This window comes from Zonotrichia albicollis, chromosome 21, assembly GCF_047830755.1.
Source record: "Zonotrichia albicollis isolate bZonAlb1 chromosome 21, bZonAlb1.hap1, whole genome shotgun sequence".
NCBI classification, from domain to species: Eukaryota; Metazoa; Chordata; class Aves; order Passeriformes; family Passerellidae; genus Zonotrichia; species Zonotrichia albicollis.
Genome location: NC_133839.1, coordinates 6031474 through 6049284, shown reverse-complemented (window position 1 = coordinate 6049284; position 17811 = coordinate 6031474). Strand labels below are relative to the sequence as shown.

At 43.7% G+C, this 17811-nt stretch overlaps 1 long non-coding RNA gene across 1 annotated transcript; it reads right to left on the bottom strand.

Moving 5' to 3' along the window:
• Positions 1-12250: 12250 nt before the first annotated feature.
• LOC141731377 (uncharacterized) lies at positions 12251-13427 on the bottom strand. The gene is made up of 2 exons (XR_012583433.1): positions 13194-13427; positions 12251-12957 (listed from the first exon to the last, which is right to left on the bottom strand). It is a non-coding gene; the product is annotated as an uncharacterized LOC141731377 (long non-coding RNA).
• Between the last annotated feature and the right edge of the window lie 4384 nt (positions 13428-17811).

The following is a 17811-nucleotide window of genomic DNA, read 5'->3' as shown; positions in this document are numbered from 1 at the left end:
AATGCAAAAGGCAGAAATCTTAAATAGATCCGGGAACAGCAATCCTGCTGCCAAAAGCTCAGTTTTGAAGTGTTTGACATTTCCTACCCGAGCTGAGCAAATAATTTATCTGATTAATTTAGTTTCCTCCCCGTCCACGAGTTGTCCAGGAGCTGTTGCTGAGATTTGCTCCAATTCATTTGTTATCTCAAGTCCCTGCCTGGGTCTGCAGCTTGTTTATGGGCAGTTTGTTATAAACAGCCACAAAATCCAGAGCTGTGCTGATTGCTCTTGATGGGGAATGCGTGGCAGGATATTGTTCTAGCTCTCTGACGGGGTGATTTAACCCTTACAATTCGACTTCTGATGTGACTGCAAGTGAAATTTGTTGCCTACAAATAGTCTTTGCTGTTTGCCTAAAGGTCATTGCAGCTGAGGATGCTTTGCCTGCTCCCAGAACTGCTCCATAGGGTGGCAAAGGACTGTCCTGGTAGTGCAGCCTAATTGTAGGAACAGCATCCCCCCAGCTCCACATTGACACAGAAACATCCACAACAGACTCCTTTAAAATATCCCACCCTTGGACTTGAGGACCATGAACTGCTGGAGAACATTTCCTCATATGGCATTGATAAGTAGGGTCTTGGAAATAAACAACTGGGGTTTAAAGTAGTGAATCAGATAAAGAAATATTTAAATAAAAAAACCCTGACTTTTTCAAGAGAGAAAATATTTTTCTAATTTACTCTTCTCCCATATTTTCACAACTACTGATTGATGGGCCAAATTTCTGCCCCAAAAGTAGTTTTCCATAATAAACTAAGGAGTAAGGAGGTAGGAGGAATCACAGCATCAAAGTGGGAATAATGAATCTGGGGTTTGTATAATTGAGATGTTTTATACTTGGGCTGGAAGGTTCACCTCATTCAGCACTCAGCAAACAATTTTACAACATTACATCCATATTTTTCTGCTTTCTAAGGATAATTTCCATGACACTGTTTGTGCTCTCAGTAGCAGCTGACATGTCTTGCTGATCTGTGCATTCCTGCAAGGCTCAGTGCAGGGGGGTCTCAGCTGAGGGACTTTGCAATAGAGACAGAAAGGAAAGGGAACTTCTGATCTGTGGAAAATTCTGACATTTTGAAACAAATAACTATTGCAGGGCATGATGAATGGACACACTTGTGAAGCTCTCTGCCAACTGATTTGTCAGGAGTCTTGGTTCAGTGCCATCAAGACATGTTTTTTCAATAATGTCCAATTGCTTTAGTTTGGTGCCACTAAACCAAAATGAACAAAGTCCAAGGGAAAGCTGCCGACCTTTTAATTAAGATATGATAGATTATATCAAGCCACTGCACTAGCTGCATTGCAATAACAGTGTAAGGAGAAGCTACAAAAGCAAGAAATGTTTTTCCCTTCTGAGAAGTGAGTGGAATTTGGGTGATGACTTTAATTGAGGTTCCACCTGATAGCAGCATCCCTGGTATGTCCACGTGCCCCAGGTGGGAGAGGCAGCACCTGGATCCCCAGAGTTTCACAGAGAACCATCATCAGAAGGTAAATTATTTAAATTATTTTTCTTCACCTTTAAAAATTTTTTTTTGTCATTAGTTTTTCAAGCTCCTATTTCTTTGCTTCACTAACTGATATTTTTCGTGCATTCCCAAGGAAGTGACACACCACAGGTATTAAAACTTGAAATCTTCCAAGGACACTGAGGAGCATCTCCCTCTTGCAGGATTCCATGGGACTTCCCAGAGCCATGGAAGTGCAGCTGGGTTCACACCCAGGAGGAGAGAAGGTGTTTCAGGCTGCTCTGGTCATGTGGGGAGCATTTCTGTGAAAAGTCACAGCTGGACTCATTCTGTAGGAACAGCAAATCCTGCTTGCTGAAGGAAAAATCCCAGTGAGCACACAGGGTGTTACATGCACAGTGTCCCTCCACCTGCTGTGTGTTACTCTCTTGCTCTGCGATAGCACTAATATCAAGAAATCTCATCTGAAATTTTTTTTATTGGTTGTGAGTGGGATAAAAAAAATCCTTGAAGATCCTGCTAGAGGTGGATCAGGGTATTTCATAAAAGCAAAGTCACTAGGCATTTAAATAGTTTGACATATATCTTAATTCATATTCACAGTCAATTATACAGAGGATTGGCATTTATACTTATTGAAATCACCTGATACCTCTAATTAGAAAAACACTGCTAGCAGTTGATTATAATTTTGCCAAACCTTGGGCTGGAATTTTCTGTGCCACCAGTTTTCCTGAGGCGGGTTTGAGTCTGCTCCTTTTGCTGTAAAATACCGGAAAATACACTTCTGAAATAGAAACCAAGCAAATACACCTCTGCTCCTGCCACTCCAGCATGGAAATATTGGGATTTTCCTTGTGTGAACATCCCCAGGATCTGTCTGTCAGTGACAGAGCAGGAACTAAGAGGCCAAGGATGCCACTGTCACATGGAACGCAATATTTGTTCAGAACAGTTATGGCTTATCAGGGCATGCAAAATGAGTGGGATTTTAAAAAATGCTTCTGTTCAGGGGGAACCAGTGCTAAGTGATGGAATTATGAGTCCAAACAGAGCCTTGCTGGCATGGTGGGGTGTAAGGTGATGGGTGACACCCCACTTTGTGCCTCCTGGGCTGCTGCCTCTTGTCACACATGGGGATAAAGGTGGGTGCAGAGCAAACACCACAAAGGACCTGGGAGGCTCTTTAGGAGATCAAACCTTCTACTTGTCCAGCTGTAATTAAAATTTAAAATGTGGCCGATGTTTGAATGAAGGGCTTAGGAACTCGTTAAGTAAGGTTAAATAATGCAAAGCCAAAACGTTTTGTTTCAACGTGTTTGACTGTTCTGGATGGAAATATTTTAATCTCGCCTTCAAAACCAAAATAACTCCTCCCCCCAAAAATACCCACCGAAAAAACCCTAACCCACAGCTCCGTCTCAATTTCTCTTGTTTTCCTGCTCTTCCCAGCTCCCCTTGCCTGCCTGACTCCCCCCTGCTTGTTTCTGGAGTGCCTTTATCAAGCCAAGAGGCTCTGCCTCTTCCCTTTGAGGTCTTCACTGCCTCCTTGTTGAGCACACTTTGAACAATAGTTCTCTAATTGCTCTTCAGAGAAAATTCCTGAACCACTTGGAAGGGCCCTCTAGCTGTTCCAGGGGAGAGGGACTGCTCTCAGGAAAGGCTGGCTGTCTTTTAGCACCGAGTTGTTGTTTCTGGGTGAGCCCTTTGTGTCACTGTCAGCCTTTTCATCCCGAGGATGTGCAGCTCCTAAAGCAGCACACGTGGAGCCACCAGGGCCAGAGGAAAAGATGCCACAAGAAAATGCCACCAAAAATGCCACAAAAAAAAAAAAAAAAAAGATGCCACAAAAAAAAAATTCCACAAAAAAAAAAGTTTTCCTTCAGCTGACCTTGGGATTGTAAAATGAAGGCACTCTGGAGAATATCTCAGGCACAGGATGCTCTCCTTTGATCAGGACATGAAAGGACACCGTGTCTCTCTAATATCTGATGGGGCCATCAATCATCCCCATGCAGATTGAGAAGTGCCACTCTGCTGTTCCATCACCTTTGTGTGACCTTGGAAAACTCCTCCTGAGTGCTGAGAGGAAATGTCAGGGAGCAGCTGTCATTAGAGCTCCGTGATTAGGTGACCAAATCAAAAGGAAAACTGAAATGAACCATCTTCAACAATTTCCTGCAATGGAAAAGGGGAGTTAAAATTCCTCCTCAATCAATTAAAAAACCCCTCAGGCTGATTGATTTTGGAAGGCTCTATTTAATACCTGCATATTTAAGTTTAAATTTGATGAGGCTAGACTTAGGCTGGAAACGTGATTCCAAACAAATCCCCTTACAGTATTTTAACGAATTAATCCTAAGTATACAGTAATCTGTAATAAATTCTCTGATCCTTATATGAATTTGGTGCCTCCATAAAGCTCGAAACAAGGCAAGTTTTGGCTTCAGAAGGCTGTGAAAAAGCCTCAACCACTGGAGTATTTCTCCCAATTCCACTGGAGGTCAGTGCAGCCCTACAGTTCTGCTGGCACCACTGTCCTTTCACTCTGCTCTTGTGCTGCAGCTGAACACAAACCCCTGTAGAGCTGTTTTTAAACTAGATTTGTGTAGTAATAAATACAGGCTTAAGAACCGTGTTTGGTGGTTATATTTGGAACATCCTAGCAGGGATGTGAGAATCACAACTCGTTTGGGTGTTGGTGGGTTTTGTTTTTTTTCCCTTTCTTGTTATTGTGGCAGTTGTTTTTCAAGAGCTCGGGGTGATTTTTTTTTTTTTTACAAGGAAAAGTAAAATTACTTGGAATGCAAAAGTAGAAGATTTTGTGACATGTTTTCATAGCTCCAGAGAAAAACACATCTCTGAGTTCCCAGCTTGTCAGAGGAGTGAGATAAGTGCAGTCCAGCTTGTGTCCTGTGCATTCAGGGGCTCTGGATCACATTTTTTGTAGGATTTAAGTGTGAACTTGTTCAAGTTGATGCTTTCCTCTCTTTTTCTTCCTGATTTTTGTCCCCTTTTCTCCTGAGGGCATTCACACATCACCCTCACCCCTCCTAATTGTGCAGGTTCACCTGAGTGAGCTTCAAATCATCCCCTGTGGGATAAGGTGAGTGAGAAACCCCCAAAAAGCAGCAAAAAACCCCTTGCCAAGCTGTTTAAAGTTATTTCAGACAGGCTGTTGGGGTTGTGGGTGAGCCCCAGGCCTTGCTGCATGCCTGGCTCCATGGGGAACATGCTTCTCCTCTGCCACAGGCACAGAATTTCAGCCAAAATCCCAATCCTACAGCCCTGCACGACCAGACATCACAGGCAGACCTGCTAAAACAGGGGAACAAGAAAACAAAAGGGAAATCTGAGTGCTGGGTGCCACAACAGAAGTTTGTCTGAATGGTCAGGGCAGGGGGGCTGTGTCACAGGAGGGAGGGTGACAACACCCAGCAGAAATCACAAAAAGAGAGCCCCGAGTCCAAGGCTAGAGGGTCCCAAAACACAGCCTGCTCCAAGCTGGGGTTGATGTGGTCCAGCTCAGCCAGCTGGGCCAGCTCTGCTTCAGAAAATCCCAGTCCTGGCCAGGAGGTGACAGGGAGCAGGGTCCCCTGAGCCCTGTGACAGCAATGGGCTGTGTCAGGCTGTCAGGGATCTGCCCTCGGGCTGCCTGCCTGCTGCCCAGGCACAGAGCAGCAGGAGGAGGAGGAAGGTGGAGGATTTATCCCATTCTCTGTTCTCAGAGCCTGGCTGGGAGCAGCCTGGGCACACACTGTGGGTTTGCTGCAAAAGCAGAGTGCAAAGAGCAGGATGTTTCTGCCCTTGGGGTCCTCAGGCAGGTCCCCAATCCAAAGTTTTATGTTTCTGGTCCAGGTACTTTGTTCCTGCTCATTGATTTACTTTTCAGCTGTACTGGCCAGAGAGCTCATTAGGAGAAGGGGCTGCAAACCTCAATTCCAACCCCCCCTCAGGCAAAGGAATGGCTCAAATCTCCAGGTTTGCATCCTTCCTTCCTTCCCTGCAGGGATATTGGGATGGAAGCTCTCTCTGGCTGAGCTGGCCATAGAGGACACTGTGTCCAGGATATTCAGGTCTCAGTTTAATTCAGTGTACATTCAGCTGAGTCAAACCAATGCTGGCAGAGCACAAGATGATCAGGCTCAAACACACAGATTTCCAAACATGCTGCTTTGACTGTGGAGGATTTCTTGTGTAGGAGCAATCTCATAAAGGAAATGCTGACAGCTGTATCCACTGGTTAATTTAAAACTCAGCTGGAACAAGACCTGGGCAAAATATTATTGTGAAGTGACTCTCATTCGCTGTTGTTCCATTACTGGAGCAACAAGTTCTACCACAGGCTGCCCTCCCTGTGTCCTTGTACCCTGACTTAATTTCCCTCTTGGCTCCTGCAGTAATATCCTCCTGCACCAGAATGTCACAGCACCGTCCCCCTCCTGCTCTGAGCCTGCTCTTGCAGATTTTGCATAAACACAGACCCTTTCCTTCAGGAGGGCTGTGGCATGCCTTGGGAAGGTTTCTGGTACACCTGATTTTGCAGCTCCCTTCCATCCCCACCCTCACAGCTGGTGGTGGGCGACAAGAAAAGCTCAGAGCCTCTCCTGCTGTTCCTGCCCAGCACTGAGGCTCAGCTCCTCTCTCCACATCTGGGTTTGGGGGCTCCCAACCCCATTCCCTACCCCTTCACTCCATATCTCCCTAGAACCACCCCACCTACCAGGGTCATGTTCTCCCAAATAAAGGAATCTCTGCTGGGTGAAAGAAACACCCTCTGCCAGTCTTTCAGGTCTCTGCAGCAGCTGATTAACATAAAAACATTTTCTGTTCCAAATCCTGTGATTTTCATGTCTTTCTCATGCTTTCATTCAGTAAAAAAGCTCTTTATAGGCCAGAACTAGGAAAGCTGGAAACTTTGCCTTTGTTTTTAGAATTAACAGTCTTCCAAGTGATTTTGTACAATATATGCTTTATAGTTCTCTACCCTGCCCATGACTTATTTTATGCTAATAGCTCCCTAAGTATTATTAATTAGATTTTTTTTAAGTAAGAGAAAGTTCTTGAAAGTTAATTAAAAGTTCCACACAGTAATTGTGCAAAAGTAGCTTTTCCGTTCTAAAAATTAAACCTCTATAATTAAAATCCGATATTCATTTAAAGATTCAAATGGGGTGTTTATGACTCATTTGTTTTTATTTATTTTTTTTTGCCACTTTGGGAGTGTAATTGCTCCTCCAGCAGAGGAAAATCAATTGCAGCCCTGGTGCTTGCATGCCTTCTGTCCCCTCTCTGGGAATAGGACACTCCCTTTATCCCAATTGTGTCACCCAGGGAATGACTGAGTCAGGAATGGAGGGACAGGGATTTGTGTTTGCACATATCTTGATCTCTTCCCCTAACAGCCTGTCACATTTTTTTCTTTCCCTAGGATGTAAAAAAATTTGTTGTCTTGTTATCTCAAGGCTGGAATATAGATTTCAGAAGCTTATCAGCATCTCATATTTGCCAGCAAGAGGCTACTTACTGCACATTCAAATAACAGCCAGGCTGGAAATCCAAACACAGCAGCTTGGCAGAGCCAAAGGAGTGTTGGGAGGAGAGTTTGGGTGTAAATCCCTTCATCACAGCGTGTGGTTTGGATCTTTCCCTTGGCCCTGATGTGTTGCTACAGGGCACGAAATAAAACGACACAGACACTGGAACCTCCAAGGTAAAAAGAGGGAAGTTTAATTTCTGACTTCAACATTTATAGATTTCCAAAAGTGACAGTGGATTGGAGGATGACAGTGCCACCTCTCCAATGAAGCTGGACAAACCAACAGTCCATCAAATTTCTCTTCTTCCAGAAAAGAATGTAAACCAATAATTATTTACATAAAACTGCGTGAGAAAGTTCATTATAAGAATGTAAACATCAGAAGGCTTAGAAGAACTCAGAAGAACAGGGTGACACTGGTGCTCTGCATGGATGGAGGAGAGAAAACCCCGTGGCCAAGGCTGTGTTTTTGTGTTGTTTCCACCACTGGAGTGCTCAAAGAGAAGTGGAAGAAGGAGGATCAAGCTCTGTAAAAGTGAATTTTGTAATGATCCAACTTCAGACACCCGGCAAGGGCCACAATTTTCCTGCTTTGCATTTCTTGCCCACCAAAGGAAGAATTCCTTACTCACACCTTCCTTGCTCAAGGAGCCCAGGTGGCTGGGCATGACCAGGGATGTCTTTGGAGTCCCTCAAAAATCCAGGAGTGACACCATATTGCAAAATCCAAGAGTAACATCATACTGCAAAAAACCAAGAGGCCCAAGCCTGGGCAGTGCCCTCTAATTAATGGTAACTAATTATCACCCCCTCTCTTGGCTCTAGAAGTGTCCCAGCCTTAGTGCAAAGTGTGCAGAGCAAGGTGAGAACCAGCCTGGTGTGCTCCAGAGCTCAGGGCTGAGGAGTTGTACATCATTATCATAAAGTTATTAATTATTGTGCTCAGCAGATATCACCCATTCCTCCTGGAATGGCTTTTGCCTCTCTGAAATGCACAGCATGCCAATAGAACAAGAGAGTGGGGTAATAACCGGCATATAATTAATAATTATCAATAACGAATGCGTAATCAAGAGAGAACACCTCGTGCTGTGTTTAGGAAATGGCTAGGCCCCCTCTTTGGGCCACAGGGTTATTAAGAGCTATTTTTACTGAACAACTATTTTGGGAGCACCAGAGTCACAAGAAGGAGAAGGAAATTTTTCCCAAAATCTAAAAGGAGTCAATAGGAATTAATTGAAAACTTTTAAAACCTGGAAACATTTGGGTCAACTGCACAAAAAAAGTCTTTAGCAGCAGAGAGAGTGCTGTGAGCAAACAGCAAACTCCAGTAATACAAGTGTCACCCACAGAAATAATTAAGAATAAACAAAATCCTTGTTGAATTAGCACAGAGAATCCTACTTAAATTAGCTCGTTTGTCCTTTCAGGGCTGCATTTGCCTCCAGAAAGGCCTCAGAGAGTGGCAGCTGTCCCCAGAACGAGTTTGCAAAGGTACTTTGAGACTGGACACTGATTTTTGAGCATCACATTTAGTTCTGTTGAATCTCAGCCTTACAATTCTCCCCTAGATGATTTTGGAGATGTCACTTCATAGCCCCAGACCTCAGGATGTCTCAGTGAGGCTGATATTTCTAAATTTTGAAGGAGATAATAATTCCTGAATATTAACCACTGTGCACCATGGACTCTGATAAAGACAATTATAGAAATAAACCACTGGTTGATAACCAAATGCAAAAAGGAAAAAAGAAGTTATTATTTCCCCAGCATTATCTCTGCACTCTGCACTAGTACATTTTGAGGCAATCTCAGCTGAAAAGATGAAGACATAGCCATCCTTATAAACAAGGATATTTCAGTCAATAGATGGAAAGCTCTAAAGGGTTCCAGCTTTGCTGAAGCTCTGAGAGACTGAAGATTGAAAAAGGTAGGGAGAATTAATTAGACTTCTGATATTATCCTGGTAAATAAAAGTAATAAGCAAATCTCTGAAAAGGAAGACCTGATTCATATTCAAACATTTACAGAATAAACAGCTGCTGATTCTCCTATCTAGCCCAGTCCTTATCCTTTAAGGCTGCAATAAGTGACCTCTTAATCCCAGGCAAAAGACTGCATGAGCTTCTGGAATTGAAAAAGAAAGCATATTTCCTTCACTATTCCAATTTCCACTCAATTTCAGTATAAAGTTGTTTGTGTCTCTTTTTTTTTTTTAACATTTTTTTGGTCCCTCCAGCGATGAGCTTTTGATGATGAGATTTTGTGCATCTGAACACTTTGGCAGCTTTTTTTTCCTCCCCCCTTTCTCTAAATAGGAGCACTGCAGTCCTTCAGCTGGGTTATATCTCCATTGTGCTGGCCATGCTCTTAAAGCACTTATAGCAGTAATTTCTGGGCATGATGGACAGACTCAGCAATAACCTGATCCTGCAATGCACTGAATAAACCCTTTAGCATTTAGCACATGGATGCTAATGTGCTGGGAAGTAATTGCTTAGAGGTTCCCAGCTTCAATATAAGAATGCAGGGATTGCATTTATACAGCAGACAGCAGAGGGGAAAAGAATTATTATTGGCCAAAATTCCACTCTCGCGTTTTTATTAGCACAGCAGGAGAGAGGTGAAGGTAAACTCGAGGTGATCCCAGGTTCCCACATCCCCTGAGCACCAGGGGCTGGGTGTGGATGCTTCAAACGTGGGGAAATTCCACTGATTTCAGACCCATTTACTCTGCTTTTACACCAGCATTCCTGAGAGAAGGGCCTGGCCATTAATATCCTCCTCCACTACAGTAATGCTGAAACGAGTGAAAGATTCAAAAGCCAATGCTGGCTTGGCAAAAAAAAAAGTTTTTTAAAAAAAGAGTAGCTTTACAGTAAATACATAAACATGTTGGCAGCAATTGCCTGGGTGAGCTCAGCTTTAAAAAACCTCTGTGGAGTTAGGAGGAGAATGAACTGTGTAGAAACACCAAAGTTTTGTATTTCCACTTATGCAAGTAATTACTCCAGCCCTCATCAACATTTCTCTGCCTAAATAGTATTTCTAAATTAAAGATGCCTAAACTTTAAATGAAAACTAATTTAGGTATTTATTATTAAAAACTTTTTCCCTGGACACTTTGGACTCCTAAATGATTATTAAACAGTTTTGCTATATTTTTGCCATCACTTTTCCCCTTTCCCAAGCACTGCAAATGAGTCCTTAGCAGCACACAGAGTGGGACCACCTTTAGGATACAGAAATGCTGCTTGAAGACAATTTCTTTTTAAAATACTTGATTTTAGAGCTACCGAGGAAAAAAAATTATTCAGAGGGCCAAAATAAAAAGAACAGCTTTCCCAATCTATTATTAATACCAATAAATGGGAGCTGGCAGATTTAAAAGCCAAGATGTAATGCATTTTCCTGGAGCAGTGAGCCTTTAAACAAGTTGGAGTTATTGAGATTGTGCAGTAAAAACTGGTAAAACGAAATATCTTTTCAGATAGGATAATAAAGATGGGGTATATTAACATCCTCTTCCTGGGAAGCACAGGGACAGAGGTGCCATTGCTGCTGTCCTTTATGGCCTGGGCTGGGGGAGGCTGGCAGGTGACTGCACAGCTCCATCCTTTAAACTCCATGGGGATTTGGGATGGGAATGAGGGGGAACCCTGGCCCTGCTCCTGTAGGGTCTCTCAGGAGGTTTTTTATCCACTGCCTCCAAGTGGGATATTTCCTCTGCCTGGATGGTGGGCTGAGCCTTCTCTTGATGCCTTAGGATTCTAGTTATATGGTTTTTTTTTTCATATATTTGATTACTGCTGCAGTTCTTTAGTGTATAACTCTAAACTCCACACTCAGTGCGAGCTGCTGCTTCCCCATTTTGGGCAGACACAACAATTCCTCTCCAGGCCTGGCAATCAAGGACACCTCACTGCCTCAGGCCCCAGAGATGGCAACAAATTGAGTTGGAGGGAGCAAATCTGGGGTAAATGACTTCATTACCTGAAGCTGTAATTAATTAACCCCCAATATGCAAATGGACCAAACTTATAAAAGTGTGAAACCCGTGACGCATCATCCATTTTTGGGTGCAACCTCTGGAGGGCTTAATCTGCCTGAAATGTACCTGAAGGCCTTTCAATGAATAGAAATAGTTTTTATTCCTTTAATTTTGCCTGGCCTCTGTTTTTAAGTAGTCCCAAAAGGCACCACCCTGGTGCTTCAGCAGGTTTGCCATGTGGTGTCAGTGCCGGCTGCTCCCTGGAAGGAATAGAGGGAGTGGGAACAAAGGGAAACTGAGGCACAGGACCACAGCACTGGGGCACAGCAACGACTTTGAATTAAACTCTTGTTAACCCAAAAGCTGCCAGAAGGACCAAGGCTTGAGGAAATCCTGCCAAAGCTGCCCGAGGAATGGCTGGAGGATGGCAGAAGATGGTGTGGAGGTGGAGATGCCAGTGGTGGGATGGGAAGGGACTGCTGGCAGTGGGAGCCCAGCTGTCAGTCACAGCCCAGCTGTCAGTCACAGCAGCCTGGCCTGTTTGTCACCCAGCACCTCTGCCCAGTCACACACTGACATGCAAACTCTCCATTTGCTAACATTCCCAAGTACCTTGGCAGTTTCTTACTCCCAGGTTTGGTAGTTCAAATGTAATTTATCTCTAAGAACATCTTTTATTTTAACTCCTGCAACCCCCCATGTCTTTTGTGATTCTCACCCCAGTAAAGACAGCTGCAACCCACTTTCCTGCTGGCCTCACCAGGGAACCTAATTCAGATTTGTTATTCAGCAGAGCACAAACAATCTCTCCTGGCTGAAGTGTCCAGCTGAGAATGACTCTCACCCTCCTTTGGGCATGTATGGACCTGAGATCACCAGGGCAAGGCAGGTACCAAACTTAAGCAGCTGAAGTTTGGCAAGAAGTGCCCCTGTGCAAGTGAGACCCTGCTCTAAAATGTGACTGCTTGGAGTACTGGTGAAAATCCTGGTGAAAATCCTGATGTGGTTGCACAGGGAGCCTTCCTGCTGGCTCTGAGAAAATCAAATCCATGCCTCTGACTTTAAGGATTTTTTGGATAAATTTCCTCATTTATTATTTTTTATTATTATTTTTTTTATTTATTTTGGTATCCTTTATGAAGTGGTGTCCTGCTGCAAGCTTCTGTTCTGGTTTCATCTCCTGTGAAAAACGCCAATCACTTGTTTTTAAAATTTTAAAAGTTTAATAGTAATAAAATGGTTATAAAAATAGTAATACAATTAGAGTAATAGTAATTTGGACAAATTGAATTAGGACAATATGAGACAATAGAGAGAAAGAGTTATGGACAGTCTGGGTACCTTTTTCTGTGCAGCACAAGCCCGAAAAAGGACCCACGTTAACAGAGGATTAACCCTTAAAAACAGTAGCCTGTTGCACATTCATACACTTCATACATGATGCATAAATTCCATTCACACAGGATTCTTTCTGGTCAGTGTCAACTTCTTCCTTCTAATCCTAACAGTGCCTTCAAGGTGGGAAGAAGTTAATTTCTTCTGATAAGAGGGCAATAAATTCTTTTTCTCTGAAAGATTTGGGTGTCCTGTGGCTGCTATCTGGTGTGAGTGCCTCATTCCTTTCTTAAAAAAAATATCCCACATACATAGTTCTTATTTTAACTATAAAAGTTACCTTTTAATTACTAGGCTACATTTATTATTAAAATGTTAATACATCGAAATACATATGTAAATATCTGTGTAGAGCCATATAATATGCATTTTTCACACCTCCCCCGTGGGGCAGATGCAGCCCCACTGCACTTGGTGGTGCTGGAGCCAGAGGGTCAGCTCAGCTCCTCCAGCTGCATCCAGGATGTGGAGTTTGCAATGAGCATCCTCCCTCTGCCTCCCGAGCTGCTCAGCTGCATGTTAAGAGCAAAACCAGCAATAATACATCTGTAACTGCTTGGGGAAAGAGCGTTTTAAAGGTAAAGAAAGAGATTTAAGGAAGCTGGGGAAAAAAAATGAGCAGAGATAAGGCTGAGACAGTGCCAAAGAGATGGAATATACATCTCAGAGAAAATCTAAAAGCAGATCATTACCCAAAAAATACTAGCTGTAAGCAACGGTTTGTAGTGCAGAAGGAATATTTACCCACCAAGCTTTTGCTAGTCTATTTCTTTCTTTTCCTTCCACGCAGGAATATTTATTCAGAGGATGGAGGTGGGGGTTTGGAGGTGGCTGGGTCTGGTGTTTGATCCTAATCCTGCCCCTGCTCTGGGGGGAATTAACGCAGGGGATAACCCTGGCTCATTAACCCCTCTGTGCCCAGGGACTGGGGCTGCTCTGCTGGGAGCTGCACATCCCCCAGGCAGGCAGTGCTGGAGCCAAAGGGTCTGTGCACACATGGGAAATCATTTGGATTACCAAAGATCAGCTGTTTGGGGTCACACTCAAAGAAAGTCTCTTTGAGCATCCCCTCCCTAACAGTGGGTGCTTTGAGCAGGGTGTTTACAGAGTGCTCCCACTACTGCCTCAGCCCCTCTTTGACCCAGAAAAGGGATTTTGTGTTAAAAAGCAAGAGATGGGATGTGAATTTCAATTCCGTGGCATCTTTTCTTTTGCAGTTGGCATGCCTTATTCCTGTTTAGTTTAGCTCACTTTCAAGCAGATTAAACTAAACTGGTACACAGCACTCTTATTATAGGATAAGTGCTCACAGAGAGAGAGCTGTTCAGGAATAATTATTCTGATTTAAACATTTCTGAATAATTCTATGCAAAGGCAAGTCCTGAACAGAGAGACAGTGGGTGGATGTGACATACAGATGGGGGAGCACAAGGAGCTGCAATCCAGTGTTCGTGCTGGAGTCCGTCTTCCAAATGTTAGCACATCCAGAAACCCTCCAGGTGATCAATATATCCAGTGAAAACTGAGGTGATCGTGGTGAATTCTCACCATTCAATATGCCCAGCTCACTCCTCCTGAACGAGGCAGCACAGTGCAAATACTCCCCTAAAATAATTTAGCAAATAGCCTTGAATAAAAAGCACAATCCAGAGAAATCTGCTTATGGACAATTTGCAAACAGAAAGAAGGAGCAGCATTCTTTTAATGAGTGATCCATTATGAATTATTCACACAGCTCTAATTAACATTAAGATTCCTAATTTCTCCAGGAAGCCTTATTGAAAGGATACTTTATGAATCCTTTGCATTTTCCACCTTCTCTGAGCTCTTCCAGACATTCAGGAAGAAACCCCCACCAGCCTCCTCTGGAAGCGGCTTCATTTGGCAGGGGATGAAATGAAGACACAGCAAATAATTTGGTGTTTTTCACCTTCCACTCCTTCATAGCACAGTGCGTATCAGCCTCTGCCACTGCTGTTTGTGATAATTTGGGCAGTTTTTACACTGATGCAAAACAGCTCTGCAGGTGAGTGAAAGTGGTGATTTAGAATATGCTCGAGTGTCACAGGGACATGAGATTTGTCCTTCATATCTTGTTTGGTGGTGGATTTCTTTAGCTGTAATTGCAAAATGACAACTGTAATGCCCAAAGTCCAAATTTTCTATGATATTTTGGTGCTGAAAACCACAAAATATGTGCCCAAATGGCCATGGTAACATAATACACTAATAGAGGTGAAAATAACTTCAAGGGAAAATAGAATTTTTCTAATTTTTATATATACAAAACAAGTGCATCCACCTATATTCTTTTACCGCTGCTTTCCTGCAAACACAGAGGTCTCAGTGTGTAACAAATCCTCTCTTTTTGCAAATATTTAGCTAAAGCAGTGATACCTCTTTAGTGACAGTATTCCCAACAATGGGAGCTGCATATTTTTGGTCTGGAATTACAGTGAGAATTATGAGTCAGCATTATCCACTTATTATGGTGGGAGGAGGCTCCTACATTGCTATTTGAGCATGAAGATTTACACCACAGCCAAAATCAAATATGTAGAAGAACACTGAGGTTAAAGACAGCCTTAATTCTGCCTTTATGGAAATTAAATGTTAGGGGTTTTCATTACAGACGAGCTGGGCTAAAAATGAATCCTCATTAACAGAATGCTGTGATCTACGGTTACATCTTCCTTGTTGGCCAGAATGCGCCGTCTCTGAATTTAGCTCAACAATTTCAGATGGCATTTTCCTGCTCCCTCCTCCTCCTCCTTCACAGTTCAAGAATAGGAATAGCTCTTGCAGAAGGACAGAAGTTGTTTTTCATTAAAGTATCATGGTTTAGGGAAAAAGCCCAGCCTGATTCATCTCCTCTCCCTGCGTGCCATGAAACACGCTCAGCGTGCAGCAGCTCAGGTGCCTCGCAGGTGACATCCTCACCATCCTCACAATCAAGTTTCCTGCTTCCCCCAGCTCCCCAGCACATCCCTCCTGCCTTCTCATTTCCAAATCAAACACATCTTTATTAACCTCTGACTTCCCAGAGCGAAGCCCGAGCTTTCCCTGGGGAAATCAAAATCAAAGCCATGCTGTTATTGAAGAAATGTGTACATCTGGTTAAAACAAAGGCAAAATCTTGGAGAAAAGCAAGGAGAAAAGGTCAGAAGACTTTAAAACCTGAGTGTGCACAGAGTCACAGTGTGCCTGAGTAACAGCATTGTTACACACAACTACCTGACAGGAAAGGGGAGGTGATTAATTCTGTGAGATGGGATCGAGCCTGGAGGTTATGATTTGTACGATCAAACACCTATCCATGTCATACTTTATTTGAGAACAATGTTTTTTTATCTCCTGGCAAATCTGGGGCTCTATCCTTGCTGGGGACTTTCAGCACAGTTGTGATGCAGCTGCATGAACGGTACCAATTAAGAAACAAAAGACTTCCCAGAAGAGACAGTATTTAGAGACCCAAAACAATTCAGGAAGAAATCTTTTCCCTGGGCTACTAAGGCAGAGCCATCAGGAGATTTCATTCCAGCCTTACCTGGAAATTGAAATTATACAGAATCACTGTTCTTCCCCCCAGACTTAGAAACTCAGTACAAGGACAGAATGTAACTGTCAAGGATGGAAACTTTTTCATGTTGTCATCATCTTCATGGGTACTTGGTAGCATGTAGAAAATTCAGGCAAGGCACTGGCTGTGCAGCCACTGCTGCCTTTTCATCATGCTGGGATTTTTAGGTGGGTGTGGAGAGGCTCCATCCCTCACTCGTAGCACATCTGTTACAGTCCAGTTTTTGATTGACAATGCCCCTGCCAGAATCAAGGTGTAAATGAGACCATATGGCAAAGTCAATAGTATTTTTTTGTGGATTATGGCACCCCCTCAGCTGTCTCCCATGTGAATGCTCTTCAAGGAGTAGTGGGCTTCTGTGGTTGTAGCTTCTTGATGCAGCTTTTGCTGTAATGGGCAGAACTCCTTCAAAACAATATTTAAGGCATGAACCATTTCAGTCCCTGACAAAGTGATTGTAACAAGGAAGACAAGCATGAATTCAACATCTTAACTTCAGAACCCATCAGCATTTCCAGCTGGGCAAGCCTTTATTGCTCACTGTGGGACCAAAAACCACCGGGCTCAGGTCAGTGCACAGAGGCAGATGTTTTCTATAGCACTGGAGTCCTTTGAATTCCTTCCCATTTTGCTGGGATATTCCAGCAGGCAACTGGGAGCACTGGTGTGTCTGCTGCCATATCCCCTCTTGCCGTGATTCCACAGGGAGGGACATCTGACAGGAGCTGGGCTCTGAGGGGCTGTCACCCACAGCAACCGCAGGACTGGCTCTGGATGGATGTGGATGAGTGTGCAGAAGTGCCCAGTGAGGACAGACCCATCTGGGACAGCATCGCTCCTGCCCAGTGCTCAGATCCCAACAGGACCCCACATCTCCCTGCTCAGAGGCTGCAGGCAGCGCTGCAGTGGCACAGTCCCAGTGTTCCCATATCCCTGTGCCTGTCACTGTGATCTGCCTTACAAGTAAAAGGGAGAAAATCTCCCCTGGCTCTCCCTGCCCAGCTCCCCAACAGGTGTGTGCCCTGCACTGCCTGGCTGAGCCCTGGCTGAGCTCTGCTCCTGGCTGAACTGCCGTGGTAAATCAGGATTAAACTACAGTCTCTGCTGCATCATAAAACCTTTAGCTCTTTAGCACCAGTGGAGAGGCAATACCACTCTGAGCCTCATCGGGAATGGTTTCCTCTTACAGATGTTCACTGACCGTAACTCCCCACAGCCTCTTCCCTGCCCGGCTTGCTGCAGACAGCCAGCGCTGCCCTCCGAGGACAAGTGATGCTAGAATGAAGAGATTGGGTTCTTTCTTTCCCTTTTTAAATAAAATAGACAACAGTCCATAAATCCAGTCCTCCTGCCTGATCATTGCTCCCCTCTGTTTCCCTCTGGCATTGTCAGAAAGTGGTTCTTGGAACAACCTCTTAAAAATGTATCGGCGAGGAGAAGGGAAATTGTTCTCAGTGACAACAGTGCTGTACACATATTTGTATATTTATTCTGGAGATCAAATTGATAACAACAGGTCCCTTCGTGGCTGCTGATTTATCTGCTGAGCAGGTATCTGTGCCTTATGCAGCGCAGGGCCATAACTGTCATGGCTGATACAGGGATAAGATGAATAACCTCTACAGATTTCAGGTACAAGTAGGAAAATGTAATCATAACTCACTTTAGAACCAAGTGATACATATTTATACTTTGCCTATCACAGGCTAGCAAGCCTTTCCCTTTTATTTTGCATTCATGGACCTGTGATGCACATCAATCTTTTTTTCAGTTTGTTAATATTGTT